The 14958-nt window shown below is 47.7% G+C and overlaps 1 pseudogene; it reads left to right on the forward strand.

Annotated features, from left to right (window-relative positions):
• LOC119357941 overlaps positions 1 to 14958 on the forward strand; it is a 131763-nt pseudogene that overhangs the window by 79226 nt on the left and 37579 nt on the right.

The raw sequence follows: 14958 nt of genomic DNA on the forward strand, positions 1-14958 counted from the left end.
CCGGGAAGATTCGAACACACGACTGTAGTCGAAAGTTTTCCGGAACCTGACGAAGAAATCAGCTGGTGGCGGACAGACTTCAACGAGAAAGTCACTTATTTGGATGCCGTGCGCGATGCCAAGAGCTTTAACAAGGTCGTCCGGCGAGACGGGAGGCCGGTCGCCGTTGATGGTTACCATCAGCACTTTGCCGGCAAACTGGTCGTCAAGCGCCGCCATGCCACTGTTGAGCGACAGCACGCAGCGACCGAAGGCAGGACGGACCTCCAGATCTCCGGCTCGGAGATCCGCGTTGACCGGCGACATGATAGTGCGCTTGAGTACAGGGAGTACAGGAGGGGGATTTGGGGGAACTGGAGGAGGAATCGAGATTCCAGACGTTGGGGAGAGGCGGTAGATTGGGGATGAAAAGGTAACATGAATTTCGAACACGCGCCAATATGCTCTCGGCGCGCAAGCACATGAAAATACCGGTGGCGCCCACATGTCGGCCTAAGAGTCCTTATTCTTTCTTTTTTGGAGAGCCCGACCTTTTTTTTGATGATCTCTTAAGAGCCCAGCCTGAGAGTCATAATTGACCTATTTGGCATTGCGTTACTACTCGGCCCATATTCAATGACACCTCACTGGCCCAAACAAGTGTACATCATCGAAAAGACATTGAGCTCAAATTATATAACTTGAAAAAAGGAGATACACTCTGAACACTGGAGAATGGTGGTGCCCTCATTTAGCCCACCAGTAGTTCGAGACAATAAACAATTCGAAACAATGATATATACAACATTCAAACACTGACTAGTGACTACTACTGACATAAAAAGCAAGACATGATAGTTCATAAGAAGTCTTGCTACACCACCAAAATGCACCCATATGCAGTGCTCAGACTCTCGTGATCCAGACAAGAATGACATTCTAAAGAGAGGCAACTATTACATAGTAAGAGTGACATAGACAAGGATGACCAAATGACGAGGAATATGCATAACGAAAGAAAGAACTACCCATCTAGAACAAGCATCAAAAGACAACAGAGTCATTTGAAGAGATGATCCAACACCATCATAATTTGCAGCCCCGCTTCAGCGACCAATAATCCGGAGACACCAGTACTCCACCCTTTCGACGCAATAGCCAAATTACCTATCAACCTGAAGGCTTGAACCACATCACTGCCTGTCGTAATTGAGACATCCAAGGATCAAAGTTAATCTAGATACCTTTGTCATTCTCACCTTCTTTTGGCTGCAGGATGTATCGTTGACAATCAGGGGAGTTTGCTCCCGAACTCCTAGGGCTCGCCGTGTAGACACAATTTTCCATAGCAATCAGAGCCTCTCTGCCATCAAGGTCCTTGCCAACGGTGATCTCCTGGTTAATCGGATAATTGAGTCCGAGAAACATGGAGTGTGAACCAAGGCTATTTACCCGCCTCCAACTAAAAAATCATGAAGGCCCCAACAAGCTGGTATCCTTCTTATAGACGTAACAGCCACTGTCCGGATACTCACGTATTTCACTGTGCTTGTATTCAATGGGGTTTTTGCAATATAACTTTTCCGGCTCATGTGTCCGAATGATCATCAGTCTTTTGTCGTCGTCTGATCGAGCGAGGAACGAGTTGTGCTTCCCTGTTTTTGGCAAAGGTGGTGTGATTACAAAGGGCAGTAACTATAGGGACACTACATCATATCAAAAATGTAACACCCACGATGTGGCTATATCTCCCACGTGTCGGGGAACGACTTAGAGGCATAGCCGCATGGTAGGCATGTCGCAAGAGGGGTAATCTTTACACATCCCAGGTACTGAATAAGAAAGGGATAAAGAGTCGGCTTACAATCGCCACTTCACACAGTACATAAATATATCATACATCATCCAAGATACAATCAAAGGTCTGCCTACGGAACCAAAATAAATAAAGATAACGCCAAATGCTAGATCCCCGATCGTCCCAACTGGGCTCCTCTACTGATCATCCGGAAAAGAAACATAGTAACGGCCCGAATCCTCGTCGAACTCCCACTTGAGTTCGGTAGCGTCCCCTGCACTGTCATCATCGGCACCTGCATCTGTTTGGAAGTATCTGTGAGTCACGGGGACTCAGCAATCTCACACCCTCGCGATCAATACTATTTAAGCTTAATGGTAGGAAAGGGGTAGTGAGGTGGAGCTGCAGCAAAGCACTAAGCATATATGGTGGCTAACTTACGCAAAAGAGAGCGGGAAGAGAAGCAAAGCACGGTCGAGAAGCTAATAGTGATCAAGAAGTGATCCTGAAACTACTTACACTCAAGCATAACACGAGACCGTGTTCTCTTCCCGGACTATGCCGAAAAGAGACCATCACAACCACACACGCGGTTGATTCATTTTAATTAAGTTAAGTGGCAAGTTTTCTACAACCGAATATTAACAAATTCCCATCTTCCCATAACCACGGGCACGGCTTTTGAAAGTTCAAACCCTGCAGGGGTGTCCCAACTTAGCCCATCACAAGGTCTCACGGTCAACGAAGGATATTCCATCTCCCAGGAAGACCCGATCAGACTCGGAATCCCGGTTACAAGACATTTCGACAATGGTAAAACAAGACCAGCAAAGCCGCCCGAATGTGCCGACAAATTCCGATAGGAGCTGCACATATCTCGTTCTTACGGCACACCGGATGAACACTACGTACAACTAAAACCAACCCTCAAGTTTCCCCGAGGTGGCGCTGCAAGTGGCTCTGTTTATGACCAACACTCAGAGGAGCACTGGCCGAGGGGTTTAAAATAAAGATGACCGTTGAGTCCACGGAACCCAAGGGAAAAAGGCTTCGGTGGCAAATGGTAAAACCAAGGTTGGGCCTTGCTGGAGGAGTTCTATTCAAAGTGAACTGTCAAGGGTTCCCATAACACCCAACCGCGTAAGGAATGCAAAATCAAGGAACATAACACCGGTATGACGGAAACTAAGGCGGCAAGAGTGGAACAAAACCCCAGGCATAAGGCCGAGCCTTCCACCCTTTACCAAGTATATAGATGCATTAACGTAAATAAGAGATAAACAATGATATCCCAACAATTTCCATGTTCCAACATGGAACAAACTTCATCTTCACCTGCAACTAGCAACGCTATAAGAGGGGCTGAGCAAAGCGGTAACATAGCCAAACAACAGTTTGCCAGGAAAGGTGGGTTAGAGGCTTGACATGGCAATATGGGAGGCATGATATAGCAAGTGGTAGGTGTCATGGCATAGCAAAAGAGCGAACAACTAGCAAGCAAAAATAGAAGTGATTTCGAGGGTATGGTCATCTTGCCTGCAAAGTACTCCGAGTTGTTGAAAGCTTGATCCTAGTTAGCGTACTCAACAGGTTCCTCGATCACGTACTCATCTCCCGACTCTACCCAAAGCAAGAACAAAAGAAAAAGGACCAACAATCAATCACTGTGCAATGCACAAGCAACATGATGCAAAACATGGCATGATATGCGAGATGTGATATGCAATGGATATGCATGCTCCGGAAGGGAAAGATTGATCAAGGCATCAACTTGCAAAACCAAGTGTGCCGCTGGAAATATGAGATGATTTCGGTCGAAATCAATATAAAGATCGTCGGAAACGGATGCACGGTTTGCAAATGGCAAGCAAAACAGGAATGGCACAATTCTGCGATTAACAACACGATGCCATGTAGAATGCAACAAGAAACTAAGGTACGGCACCCCAACATATCAACAAGGCATATTGCAGTGATGTACTCAAGATGCTTCACAAAACATGAACACCGAGCTACGGATAAATCACACAAGAGCAGGTTCAAACAAGCATGGCAAAAGTGCAAAAGATATCAGCTTCCAGAAATAACATCAGGAAGCCATGTTTAGAGCAAGCGAACAACATGCTACAGGAACATATCATAGTAAACAAAGACAAGGCATGAATCTACTAAATAGGTAGAACAAAAGTCCCTTACTGATCAAGAGCCAAAAAGGCACATAAGATATGATGGCACCCATGTAAACATAGCAAGTTTTTTAATAGTTTCAGACTTGGCAGAAAACTAAGCATGGCATAACTAGAATTATGAAGGCATCTTTGCGAGCTCAAATCACTCACCACAAGGCCTTGCATGACAAGATAAGAATACTAAAAGCAAGAAGACATGTTCAAGAAGCTAAACATGGCAAGAGCAAGTTCATAGCATGCATGGATCAACTACAATAACCATGGCAAAATTGATTAACATGTAAACAATCTACCAGGAACATTTTATAGAAAAAGTAGAGCAAGATTAAGACATGCTAGGGCACTCCATAATTGCAAACAGGGGCATGGATGGATATAGCGTAACCATATGTGCAAAACATCCTTACTGAAGCAACTCAAAACAAGTATAGATCTCACAGTAGCATCATGTTTATATGGCATAAAAATAACAGCAGAACAAAGACTTAGCAAAATCCTAAGTCCCTGAAATCAGTAATATCACGAAGGCTACTTTACATGCTTGTTCTAGTCACCACATTGATCACAAAAATACATGGCAAGCGCCCCTGTAAATATGACATGGCATAGTCCAAAACATATGTAGAGCTCATGCCCATATGATGCACACAACAAATGTGACAAAAATGAAAAATCACCGTAAACTGATAAGTAACAAGAGCAAACAATTTATAGCACTCTTGCATCATGATTTGGGCATCAAGATGGACTCAAACAAACATACCACAATGGAATGAAATGGAGAGCATCTCCCAATGAACATTTTTATATATCATGCGCATGAAACGGAGCTACGGTCATGGAGTTATGGCATGAAGAACAAGGGCATAAAATATGTGCAGGGAAAAAGACATGGGGAAAATTCAGACCTCCGGATCTAGTGTTTCGGGGCACGCTCTTCGAGGATCACCGAAAGGTCGCCGGAGGAGCCGCCGGAGAGGAGGGAGACGATGGGGAGACGTGGGCACGTCGGGGCGCCGAGATCTGGCCGGATCCTCGTGGGATCTGGCCGGCAAAGAAGAAGAGGCGCCGGTGCCGACCGGCGACGGCGGCGCGCCGGCGAGGAGGCGGCGGAGGCGTGTCGGGCGGCGGGGAAGGTCGAAGAACGGCGCGGGAGCTCGGGCCTCGCACGGGCGGCGACGGTTGGCTTGGGCTCCCGCGGGCTCCGCGCGGGCCGCGGCGGAGGACGGCGCGATGCCACGTGGTGTGCTGCGGTTGGCGCGGGTGCGGTGGCGGGTCTTTGTCCGGCGGCGGAGAGGGAGCGGAGCTAGGGTTTCAACCACAAAACATCGAGGGGGATCACATATTTATAGCTAGGAGGAGGTAGGAGTGTCCAAATGGAGTGTAGTTTTCGCCCATGCGACCGCGATTCGACGACAGAGGACTTGAAAGGGGTTTGGATGGGTTATTGGGCCGTTTTGGAGGGGTGTTGGGCTGCAACACACAAGAGGCCTTCGCGGTTCCTCGGTTAACATTTGGAGTATCAAACGGACTCCAAATGGCACGAAATTTGACAGGCGGTCTACCGGTAGTGTACCAAGGCCACTTGGAAAATCTCAGTCCATTCTGAGAACATTTAACACCCGCTCATGAAAAGAGACAAGAGGGGCACGCCGGTGCACATGGGAGTGTCGAATTGCAAAATGGACAATGGGGAAAATGCTCGGATGCATGAGATGAACACGTATGCAAAATGAGATGCACATGATGACATGATATGAAATGCATGACATGAAAAAAATGCAAAAAGAAGACAAAAATCCAACCACGAAGGGAAATCTCATAACTTAAAGCCGAAAAAGGCAAGAGTCGGAGTTACAAATATGGTAATTTACATCCGGGGTGTTACAAAAAAGGACAGGCATTGTTAATGTAAGATCAGCATTGTTTAAAGTATGAGTAGGATAATCTAAGAAACAATATTGATATGTCCCTGTTGGAACTGGGAGGAAAATATAGGGAAATGTATACTGGGTTCGAAAATATAGATGTGCCATGCATGGTTATACTCATGTTATCTCGCAATCGATTCTTCACAGGAAACTACCATGTCATGCATGTTATGTAATCATGTTCTGTCCTCACCAACAAATTCTTCAAGGTAACTAACAGACCATGCATTGTTGTATACTCGTGTTCTGTGGGCAAATTTTTTGTGAGGATATTATTCTAGCCATTGATTGCTGAAGGGCGAATATAGGTATGTACACATGGTAAGCATTACAGGATTTCACTACTTCCAAATATGGAGTTCTCCATATGCACATTTACTTCCCTAATGTATGGTTAGATGAAACCAACAGTGTGGTGCATGTTTCTACATCATGAAAATGTGGAAACTTACATGGCCATTGATACACACTCATATTTAGTAGTAGTATATAGATTACTGTAAAATAAGGAGAATATCCATATATTCCTAACCGTTTGATTATTCAGGGGTAAAAAGCTTAGGGCTTGCTTCGACGATGGCCGTGTGCATGTCCCTCGAGCATGCAGCCAGCCGCAGGGTGCTCAACATATCCATACACATACAACAAAGGTCGAGGATGTCACCGGGGAGACTACTCCAATCGCGGCTCATATGGATGCTGTGCGGTTTGCGTTCGGCCATGATGGAGTTTGGAAGGTGGGGGTTTTGGGGGGCTTGATTTACGGGGGAGAAGGTTGTCGGTGCGAGTGAGGCGACAGTACATGGGGGCATAGTGATATGGAGACGGAGATGGAGATGGAGTGGTGCTTTGGGAGGGGAGAGGGAGACGAGCCGAGGCATGCTAATGTGCTGTACAACGGCGGTTACAGACTACACAGTGCATAGGGTGAGGCTGACTTTGGGAACCCGAACACGCCGCCTGGACCAGTGCCAGGCGCAGGGTGTTGTCACTTCATTGTGAGGACCGGATGAATAGTATTTTGACCATCAAGTGTACCACAGTTGTACCACTACTAGTTGGAACATGAGTACTCCAGTACTATATAGCGGAAATAGGTCTACCGTGCTAGCATGCCTGTTCATTTCATCCTCCAGGTATCATCCATATTGCGAGCAGAACCAAATTCTCATGCATGCGGAAGCGCGAAGATAGGCGTTTTCTTTTTTGATGAGGATAACCGTGTATTCCTTAACCAGAGAATGTTGTGTCTCCCACGCACGTGCCAATATCCATCTGAACCAGCTACAACACATTTTTTTATTTGTTTGCATAGGTCCCACCTATCAGGAAGGATGGGCACGTGCACGAACAGGTACGACTCCTCAGTTTACCCGCATAGCCTTTTCGTTTAGTCTACCTAGCCGTCTAATCAACTTCCTGCACGCCATTTCTCTCATTTACTTCTCCATCGGGAACCGATTTTCCTCGGCTTCTTCACCTCCCCTTCGTCTTCATTTGCATCCAAGCCGCACTGCGTTCACATTGTTTTAACCTCTTTAAATAATCATCTACTACTTCAGTTAGACTAGCCATCTAATCCTAATTCTCCAAACCATAGTACTCCGTTCCAGCGGTTCCAAATGGCGAAAGATATCGAGATGCAGGTTTTTAGCGTCCAACATGTCCTCGTCGAAGGCTCATTGAGCATAGTTGCCACCGTCACCATCCACCCAAGGGTTGTTCGAAAGTGGATCAACAATGTATCCAACTCCCTCGAAAAGGTAGAGACGAGGGTCATCGGTCTCAACGCAGAGTACACGGAGCGTGCCACTGGGAAGATCCAACACAGCGCCGTCCTTCAGCTGTGCCTCGAAGATGATGTTTTGGTGTACCACAATGTACATGCGCCCTCCATACCAGGTGAGCTTCACGATTTCTTGTCTCGAGAGGACATATACTTCTATGGGGCAGCCTTCGAAGGGGACAAACAGAAGCTGGAGCCGTACAACCTTGATTTGAAAAGCATCGCTGACCTACAAACCAGAATCAAAATTCATGTAGAGGATTGTGATAAATATACACCATCCCTATTCGACATAGCAAATTTTGTGCTCGGTACAAATCTTCAGAAGGGTGACGATACGGTGGCATTAAGGTCGTCTGGATGGGAGAATTATCTCTTGACGTACGAGCGGATAAAATATGCTGCCCTCAATGCCCGTGTGAGTTTCGAGATAGTTGCAAGGTCCAAAGAGCTTGTTGTGAAGCCGTCTCCCACAGAAAATGAGAACAACAAGAAGAAGAAGATAATAAGGCTGCACCAGCAGCAGGGCATTATGGATGGATGAATTATTTCCTCTCTTGTACAAAAAAATTATTCCCTCTCGGTGTATATTGATATAGATGGACTATTTCGACGGTGTGCATGTCTTTGGAACAAGTAGTAGCGTGGGTCCGCTTGACTATAAGGAACTATTTATCCCCCTAGCTTTCTCTACTACTCCTTCCAGTGATCGGTATGCAATGCATGTGTCCGTAGACATGACAACATGTCCATGGAAGTTCAACTACGGCGACCATCACGTTTCATCCACTGCCACTCGCTATTCCCACGACACCACTCCAACCCACAGCACCACGTCCCCTGGCGTGCGCCTCACCCCTCTCGGCCGCACCGCCCCTCTGCCTTTGTCTGCATGACATGTGGGCCACCTTAAATGCGGCGAGCATCAAGTTTCTACCACAGCCACACGCTCCCACGACGCCGCATGAACCCTTGACACCACATGCCCCGCGACCTGCGACTCACCCCTCTCGACCCCACTGCCCCTTTGCCTTCGGGAGAATTACATGTGAACCAGCCACCTATCGGGTCCACATGTTATTGACTCAAAGGCAGGTGTAGTAAGGCGCTGAAGCTCAGTCCCAAGGGCCCTGAGAGGGAAATGTAACTCCTGTGCCAGGCTGGTGCTACCGCTGCATGAACTCGTGCCAAACTCGAGATTTGTTTCTTTACTATACATGCACGCAGCGATTTAATGGACATTGTAATCTCAACATGTGATGGGGAGCTCTAAGTATGAATTTGAAACTTATAAAATGAAAATATTCAAAACAAGTAAACTGGGAGGGAGGAAGTATATCGTAGGATGTGTCCCATACGAAACAAGTCCCCTGGTTTGTCACCGCGAAGATGCGGTCAGAAAGGAGCACAGTGTCTTCGTACTCGTACGGCAACAAATGTGCCGCAGACACCATGGTCCACCTTTCGACCACCATGTGCAAGGTTCATGCTATCTTATTCAATCCCACCATGGTTCCATCGTACCAATTCATGCGGTGGCCCGTTGCATGGATGATCCCAATGTTGGACAAAGGTTCTACGGGAACGGTGTCACCGTTGTAAATGTTGTGCAAATTGATGTTGGTACCCTCCCGTACATTTGCAAGCCAATCTCCACTCACACCGAGCCTAACCTGTGAAACAGTGGGCAGGGGAGAATTAGGAAATGGACACGGAAGTATTCTTTAGAATGCATTTACTATGTGATCAAACTCATCTTACCTGCTCATCGGAGGAAATCCGAGTGCCCCTCAACGTCGGCATCTCAAGGGGCGGCAACTTGCAACTATGGCCACGTCGCGCTGGAGAGACCACCAAGGGAACATCCTTGTGCGTTCCACGGAACAACAAGATGCATTTGTATGAGTAGTTTAGCTTGTGAGAGAAAAGGATGAACGAGGGAAGGCCTCTAGAGATAGAGATAGACACTACTACTACCAATGTGCTAGCCCGTGCATTGCAATTGATCCAAAGTAGTAGAATAATACTTGTTCTTGTGCTTGAAATATAAACACTCTAGTTTTGATATACATGTGTCAGCAGACATGACAACTTGTCCATGGAAATTGAACCACGGCGACCATCACGTTTCTTGTTTCTACCACTGCCACACCCACACGCGATTCCCGCGACACCTCTCCAACCCTACCTATAAGCACGACGTTCCCCAACATGGACATGGATCCTCTGACGTGGCTATCACTGCTTTACCCTGCCTTTCCTTTGCTGATATGTGGGACCCACACTTGCTGGTCCCACATGTCAGTGAAAAATGGTAGGATTGTTCTCGTTAGGGGATCCTCATCCCCCTGACGTGCGCCTCATCCCTCTCGGCCCCACCGCTCCTCTGCCTTTGTGTGCATGACATGTGGGCCAGCTGAACTACGGCGACCATCAACTTTCTACCATAGCCACACCCGATTGGACGCGGTTTGCCTACTCCGCTGCTGTGCTCCGATCTGTACTCCCGCACCATCAAATTTTCATCCAGCGGCTGTGACACATTTTGTCCCGGGCATCAATGCTTAGTTGGAGTACTTCTGTACTACATGTAGTACCCGCCAGTGTGGCCATCTATGCCTCGACGCCCAGCTGTGGCACCCTCGCCACGGCCACGCCACCACCGGCCGGTTCATGTCAAACGAGTGAGTCGCGAACCACACCCCCACCATGAGAATGACATGTGGGCCAGCCGGATTTAAGGTCTGCATGTCATTGACTCATAGGCCGGGTACTAAGCCACTTCAGTTCGGTACCATGGGCCCCGAGAGGGAAATGTAACTCCTTCGGCATGCCTTGTGGTGCTCCCGCTGTACGAGCTCGTTCCAAACCTGGAATTTGTTTCTTACTACTACCCCCAACTACAAGTAAGGTACACGTGCATTGCACACATGAGATTCTGGTGGTTTGTGCATTATGCTTCTACATGTGGAGTCTTCTAGATTCTACATGTGGCAAAATCTTGTGTAATGTAGATGATATCTAACGGCTAGTAGTGCTCGGATTTTCCATCTTTGTACCGTCGGATTGGCTTCATCCAATGACCAACTTTCAAAGTTATTCCCACACTATATAGGGGTATAGATGTTTGGTTTGCAGCCTAAGGTTGCCACGCCTAAGCTTAGGCGTGCCACAAGTGTGCTTGGTTGCGTTCTCGTGTCCGCATAGTTGTTCCCTCTTCATGCATGCTCAACTCAACACCCCTCTTCATGTATGCTCTCTTCATGCATGCTTCTAGTGTATTTGTGCTAAGCTAGTGCATTCTCAGGCACCCTCCATACACTCTACCAAACACCCAAAAGTGTGTCGAGAAGGGAAATCTTGGGATCATGCACACTTCATACACCCTACAAAACACACCAGGCATGTGTTTGGTTCATTGCTACACTTGTGGCTTGCCACAATTTTCTAGCTACATGGTACACATGTCATAGACTCAACTTCTTGCCAAATCTTGCCACACTTGTGGTGGCCATTTTGTTAGCCACATTTTTTGTGGCAGACATACTTTGCCTATGCTTAGTTGTTGCAAAGTTAGTCATGAATGAAGTTCAACCATGGAGTCTACTAGATTCTACATGTGGCAGAATCTGGTGGAATGTAGATGATATCCAACGGCCAGTAGTGCTTGGATTTTCCATCTTTGTACCGTCGGATTGGCTTCATCCAATGACCAACTTCCAAAGTTATTCACACACTATATAGGGGGGTATAGATATAGATGTGTCGGCCCATTGCAATGGATCCAAAGTATACCTATTTAGTGGAGTGCACTCTAAACACATTATCTATTTATTTTTCTCTAACCTTTCGTAGCCATGCAACCAAGCCACATAAGCTTTATGGGTGCCCTCCACATAATATTATTCATACTACGTTGACTGAAAAAAAGATAAATCACCTAAAACAAGATATTCCCGTTTTTTGTTCCTACGATGTTGTGACGTGCACGTACCTACTAGTTGTGTAGTGGTAGTACTAGTTGTATAGTACAAACTTGGTACTAGTAGGAGTACAGTAGTACGGAATGCTCCTACTCTATCAACGGGCCCCATCTGACACAAAATTTCTTGGCTTCCGTGCTACAGCTAGATCTTCCCCACGTTTCTGTTTTCGAACCTGGCGGCGGGCGGGGTGCGATTTGCCAATAGTCGGTTTTCTCAACGGCGGTCCCACATGAAAGTGAAAATGCTAGGCAACACGCCTTCCCTAAGCTATGTGTCGTGCCGGACAGGTCGTGGAGTACTCCTGATTCCCGGGCGTGTGTGGGTGGAGTGCGACGCGAACGCGGCATGCCTTTTCCTTTTACTAGCATGTGCCTGTGCGTTGCAACAGATCCAAAGTAGTAGAATAGTAGTACTGGTTCACAAACTTGAAGGAAATCAGTCTTGTTTTGATATACTCCTGATATATTACTCCCTCCGTTCCTAAATATTTGTCTTTTTAGAGATTTCAAATGGACTATCAAATTTGGATTATATAGTCATATTTTGAAGTGTACATTCACTCATTTTGCTCTGTATGTAGTCACTTATTGAAATCTCTAGAAAGACAAATATTTAGGAACGGAGGGAGTACTTTTCACTCAAAATATATTTCTCAGGCTGTTTTGATGAGGTGAGTTAGGGATGTGGTTGATTTCACGATAATAAGGGGTTTTCTGCAAATTCGAGCAGAGAAGTGGGCTATTGTTGCAAAAATGCCACAACTTACCTCACAGCCGTTAGATGTAGATCTAATGGTCAGAAACGACGGATGGCAGACACACCACCATCACCAACTAAGTCTTTTATAGGAGTAGGAGTAGTGAAACATGTATAAATTGTAACATTTTGGTTCTGCTCCTTGACACGATCGATAGATAGAAATAACGATTGGAAACGCTAGGGCGGGGCTGTTTCTGCCAGATAAGCAGGTTACATAGTAGCTAGGTTGGCGCATCGTCGGTTTGGTCACACGCGGTCCGACATGTTCTAGTGTTTCTGGCAAGATACCCGCACGTTGACGAAGTTGATGGAAAAGGTAAGCACAACTTATAAATTGACAGATGGAGTATTAGTTATAGTGATGCATATAATTCAGCAAAGGGATCGCACATGTAGGTATTGACTGGAACGAGAATGCAACAGCACAATAAGAATTAAGGCCACGATGATGATGGTATCGCAGTGGTGGTTACAGAAGGAAAGAAGAAAGATGCATCCATCAACGTACGACCTCCTCCTCCTCAACTTAGTGCGTCGGGCCACCGACCGGCGGCTAAGGAGCGGCGGCTTTTGTGGCGAGGTCGAGGTGCTTCTCAGCAAAGGCATCCAAGGCTTCCAACCAATTGAGGAAGGCCAACGTCTTAGCATCCTCACTGGCCTTGTAGATACCTATGTACATTATTTTCTCATACACGTGGATGTGTAGGTCGACGAATTCTTGCAGGGCGAGGCGGCTCGTGGCGAGCGCGACCTCCAGGTGGTCATTCTTCATGGCGTCAGCTGGCAGTCGCAGGGCCACCAGTGGTTGAAAGTGGTTCCGTCCATGGAGGACGATTAGGGTGGCACGCAATGAGGAGCCCGGGCGCGCGGGCTGGAGGAGTACAGGGATGTCGTCCGCGAGCTTCTCGAGGACGGTGAACTTTTTGGTGGTGGAAACGATCATCTGGTCCAACTGAGAGTCGTAGTTGGGGTCGATGGCGGCCGTCCACCAGCTGGTCTCCAACACCGTCTGGAGACGATCCTCGGTGCCATGCTGCAGGCCGACATCGTGGACCATCTGGCACAGCCGCTGGCCGCTCGCGCGCATCACCGCCATGGGTCTGTAGTGAGCTCTTTTGCGCTTAGTGTTGGGAATATGGCTACCAGATATGACCCGCCCAGTTGGGGCCGGGTTAATCCTAATGGTGGGTTACTAAAAGAAGCTCAGTGAATATACAAGGCGATGGTTTAGTATGAGACTTGTAGTAGGCCCAAGCACAGAGGTGGCTTGAGGCCCGTGATTGTAAACCGCCGTGTGTAAGAAAGACTTGTAAAGAAAGGAATGTAAAGGAAGTCACCGAGCCGGACATGTTATATGAGCCAGCCAGGACTCTGTAGGCCGCCAGGCGTTAAACCGTGTATACAAGGGGACGACCTGGTGGCGGCTTAGGCTGAGAGACAACAGACCGAGAAGCTAAGCTAGTGTATTTCGCTCCTAGCTCATTGAAACCTAGCAATACCACATCAACTGGACTAGGCTTTACCTTCACCACAAGGGGCCGAACCAGTATAAACCTTCCGTGTCCTTTGTCCCGATTAACCCCTTTAAGCTTCCTAATTGCGATGGCTCCACTACTAAGGCCTTTCACTAGGACATCTGTCATGACAATTCCACGACAGTTGGCGCCCACCGTGGGGCCAGCGCATGGTGGATTTGAGTTCTTGAAGGGAAGCTTCGAAGGGCTCAAGGGATACGCTGTGGGCCGAATGACCAAGAGTCGTCGCGGCAAGATCTACATTTACGACGAAGGCTGGGGCCCCGACACTAGCTCGATCGAGTACGGCCGGGTACCGTGTCCCCTTTGGCAGAATCCCTGTCTTCATCGGCCGGATCGGCGAGCCGAGCCCTGAGCCGAACATCTGCACCGACCTCATCGAGACGGCTCAGCGAGCAAGACCCCCCCGGGCTCAACCCGCCATGAGGCATGCCTTCGTGGGTTGCATCCATGGAGGGGAATTTTCTGAAGGATCAGTGGATGGTGGTGAGACTGTTGTTTGCTCCGATGACTAGTCGTCCACGGGCGAGACAGATTCTTTGTATCAACTACAAGATGGCGGGCTTGGGGGTTGTTCTGATGGTAACAGTATTCTGGTCCCCTTTGAGCCGCCAAATCAAGCCGGAGTCTGCATGGCTGGCACTCAACCCAGTCAAAATTCTATGGCCGCGGCAGTAGCCGGGTCAGGAGACCCTGTGTCCCCGCCGGCTCAGGTGCCGATGGATCTCATGGATAGGATGACGACTCTATTGAGTGCCGTGGTTGAATCGGCAGACAAAACTCAGCATGATGCGGAAGTGGCACGGTTATGAGAGGAGATAGCTAAAGCTAAGGAATACTTGGCGGCAGAGGACGTCAGGATAGCTGCAGAGCAGGTGGCTCTGGATGCTCGTGTTCAGCAGCTTCAAGCGGAGACTTTCCGGCTCTAAGTAGATCTAAACGCATCAAATGAGATCATGAGGAGAAGGCACCAAAAAGCTCAATCACGTCTGCCT

Source organism: Triticum dicoccoides, chromosome 2A, assembly GCF_002162155.2.
Source record: "Triticum dicoccoides isolate Atlit2015 ecotype Zavitan chromosome 2A, WEW_v2.0, whole genome shotgun sequence".
In the NCBI taxonomy this organism is placed as follows: Eukaryota; Viridiplantae; Streptophyta; class Magnoliopsida; order Poales; family Poaceae; genus Triticum; species Triticum dicoccoides.